We start from the raw sequence: 4,230 nt of genomic DNA, 5'->3' as shown, positions 1-4,230 counted from the left end.
ATATTGGGAATTAAAAATGAGCTGCTAAATTTTTGAGAAGAAACTACACCTACCTCAATTCCAGAATTAAGTTCAGGTTTATTATTCAAATGTGTGCCAAGGTACAGCGAAAAGCTCTTGGCTGTGTGCTATCCAGTTAAATCAGATAATATTACGCACAAATATAATCAAGGCAAAAATAAGTACAAAAGGGAGAGCAGGGAGAAAGGTACCAAACTGTAGAGTATAGTTACTCATCTTTGCAGCATAACAGTTCCAGAAAAAACTCAAATGTTTGCTAATAATTAAAAAAATTACAAATAATGTACAACCTCGAATAACTTACCTTCAAAAAGACCAAAATTGCTATTTTTGCCCTTTCTATAATTCTATTCTTTGCTCATAATTTCATCTTCCTTGAAGCTGCTCAGATAGAATCAAACCGTGTAAGCCTTGGTATTCTGTCCCATTTAAGCCTTTAATCCCTATCCATCCTGTTACTATGCAGTCGCTGCCAGACAGCAAAGATGAGAATGGACCTTTGCCTCCTTTAAAAACCATGACAACTTTTTTTAAACGGTTCTCTTGCAGGGATTTTTGCTTACTATTACAAAGATAGTAAGTACATCTCTCTGGGAATGTACAAATTGGCGACACGGTGGCACAGCGGTAGAGTTGCTGCCTTACAGCGAATGCAGCGCCGGAGACTCAGGTTCGATCCTGACTACGGGCGCCGTCTGCACGGAGTTTGTACGTTCTCCCCGTGACCTGCGTGGGTTTTCTCCGAGATCTTCGGTTTCCTCCCACACTCCAAAGACGTACAGGTATGTAGATTAATTGACTGGGTAATATGTAAAAATTGTCCGTAGTGTGTGTAGGATAGTGTTAATGTGCGGGGATCGCTGGGCGGCGCGGACTCGGTGGGCCGAAGGGCCTGTTTCCGCGCTGTATCTCTAAATCTAAATCTAAATCTAAAAAAATCTAAAGAGATGTAACCATTTTTTTAAAAAGTTTGAACATTCGAAATGATAAAATATATATATAAAGATTGTTAAAAGCTATTTAACACAATTACAAATCAATATATTTCAATATATTGAAATCAAATAATTGTACCACTTAATTTAATTGATCCCCAGCTGAGACTCCCATTGAAATGAAGGGTGTCTCCAGGCAAAATTTACATAGGATCGGAGAGGCTGAAACAAAGCAAGGCTAGACTGAACATCGCAATTCCTTGCGGAGACCAGCAATAGACAATAGACAATAGGTGCAGGAGTAGGCCATTCAGCCCTTCGAGCCAGCACCGCCATTCAATGCGATCATGGCTGATCACTCTCAATCAGTACCCCGTTCCTGCCTTCTCCCCAATGGAGTGAAATGGCAGATGCAGTGACATATCTCAGTGTGTCTAGGATTTTCAGCAGGTCTGTGTCAACCCTGGATATATCTGTGTGGGATAAAAGAAAAAATCAAAATGCTGAAAGTAGTCTGTTTTACACAGCCATCATTTGTGGAAAGAGAAACAAAGTTATCATTTCATTTCAAAGGCCTGGGAAAGTTAGAAAACAAGTTCATTTTTAAAGAATAGGTGACGTTTCGGGTCAGGATCCTTCCTCAGACTGAAACGTTACCTCTTCCTTTTCTCCGGAGATGTAGTCTGACCCGCTGAGTTACTTCAGCATTTTGTGCCTGTCTTCAGTGTAAACCAGCATCTGCCGTTCATTTCCCCCCCCCCCCCACATGTTTAGACCGTAATGTCGTATCCTTATTGTTTTGATGTGTTTATGCTTTTTTCATAATTGTTAGCTGTATGTTTGTGTTGTCATTTGTGAGCGGAGCACCAAGGCACATTCCTTGTATATGCACATACTTGGCCAATAAACCTATTCATTCATTTATTCATTCATTCATTCATTCATGGAGAGGGAAGGGTGGAATGGATGGGACTGGTAGAGCTGCAGTCCCACTGCACCAGAGACCCAGGTTCGATCCTAACCTTGGATGCTCTCTGTGTGGAATTTGTACATTCTCTGTGTGACCACGTGGGCTTCCTCCCGTGGCTCCAGATAGTGGCGTTCAAGGGGCTTTCAGAGCAGCGCATGAATTTGCTGGGAATGTAAGGATGTGGATCATGTGCAGGCAAATAAGATTATAGTTTATCTCAGTATCATGTTCGGCACAGACGTTGTTGGCCAAAGGGCCTGTTCTTGTGCTGTGCTTTTCCATGTTCTATGTAAAGATGGTAAAATGTCAAACGGTGGCACGGTGGCGCAGCGGTAGAGTTGCTGCCTTACAGCGAATGCAGCGCCGGAGACTCAGGTTCAATCCTGACTACGGGCGCCGTCTGTACGGAGTTTGTACGTTCTCCCCGTGACCTGCGTGGGTTTTCTCCGAGATCTTCGGTTTCCTCCCACACTCCAAAGACGTACAGGTACGTAGGTTAATTGGCTTGGTAAATGTAAAAAATTGTCCGCAGTGGGTATAGGATAGTGTTAATGTGCGGGGATCGCTGGGCGGCGCAGACCCGGTGGGCCGAAGGTCCTGTTTCTGCGCTGTATCTCTAAATCTAAAAATGCTATGAATGGAAAGATACGATATAACTTAATTTAAAGCTGTACAGCTCTATTTTCATTGTTTTCCTTAGCAATTTCAAATTTAAGAAGTTTATCTGAATCTCTATTTAGGTTAAATCTCCATCCTCTATTTGAAAACAAAATTCGAAATTGTCATGCAATTTCTCTTTCTGATGAAAAGTAATGCTTTGGATTTGAACAACAGCAAAGCACATAGAATTGTGTAATCATTGTTGTTTGATATTTCCATTTAGAACGGAGATGAGGAAGAACTTTTTCAGTCAGAGAGTGGTGAAGGTGTGGAATTCTCTGCCTCAGAAGGCAGTGGAGGCCAGTTCGTTGGATGCTTTCAAGAGAGAGCTGGATAGAGCTCTTAAGGATAGTGGAGTGAGGGGGTATGGGGAGAAGGCAGGAACGGGGTACTGATTGAGAGTGATCAGCCATGATCGCATTGAATGGCGGTGCTGGCTCGAAGGGCTGAATGGCCTACTCCTGCACCTATTGTCTATTGTCTATTGTCTGTGGATATAATTGAAATTGATTTCTGTTTTTATTTCCCTTGCAAGATACAGCCTCTTTGAAAAGAAAAGCTTTTGAAAACTGCCTGTGGCTTTCTTCAGTTCCATAAAACACAATTATTGGGGAAGACAAGTATACACGTTTTAAACCATATATCCTCTTTCATCAGAGAAATAGTGCATGTATTGGGTAATGTTACAGCTTTTTTATTCCAATCTTGTTAATCCAAAATGTATGATGTTTCTTTTTTTGTTTCAAGCCATTCCCAAAGGAGTTACTGAGAAAATATTTTTTAAAAATCAATGTGTGTCGTGCTTCACTTGATAGGTTTCTTTTGTCTGTAATGTAGAATATTTAGCTTTCTTGACCCACCTATTAGTTCTTAACTTTCCCAATTGTACCAATTGTCTCACCACTACTCCATCAGTCTGAAGAAGTGCCCAAACCAAAAAAAAAGTACACACAAAATGCTGGAGTAACTCAGCAGGTCAGGCAGCATCTCTGGAGAGAAGGAATGGGTGATGTTTCGGGTCGAGACCCTTCTTCAGACTGATGTCAGGGGGGGGGGGGGGGGGGTAAATAAAGGATATAGGTGGAGATAGGAAGACAGTGGGAGTCCACTTTCCTCCACAGATGCTTCCTGACCCCAGCACTTTTTTTTCCACTCAGGATTCTAGCATTGTAATCTCTTGCATCTCCATTCACCGATCTGTTCCTGACTTAATGCAGAAAGCCCTGGACAACCTTAAGGGATGGGCTGATAACTGTCAAGTAAGTCACCCTAGTGCCATACGATTACCATCATGAACTAACCTTTTGCCCATTCAACACATTGAAAGTTCTCCCATCATCAGCTTCCCACGAATCAGTGCTGATAAAAACTTAGCAAGTCTTGCTACATAAATACTGTAAATACCAAGAGCGGCTAGAAAACTGGTTAGCCTGCATTTGTCTCCTGACTTCGTAACATCTTTTCACCATCTGTACTGTGCTGATCAATGTGTGTGATGGTATATTCTCCGCTTGCTTTGAGAAACCAACTACTTGATCAGTTGAGATCCACCACTGTCAACTTGGACTGTTTTCTCCAGAACATCGGAAGCTGAGGGTGACCAGTTAGAAGTTTATAAAATTAGGAGAGGCATTGATTGGGGAG

Source organism: Rhinoraja longicauda, chromosome 4 (genome assembly GCF_053455715.1).
Source record: "Rhinoraja longicauda isolate Sanriku21f chromosome 4, sRhiLon1.1, whole genome shotgun sequence".
NCBI classification, from domain to species: Eukaryota; Metazoa; Chordata; class Chondrichthyes; order Rajiformes; family Arhynchobatidae; genus Rhinoraja; species Rhinoraja longicauda.
Note: the sequence above shows the minus strand (reverse complement) of the source record.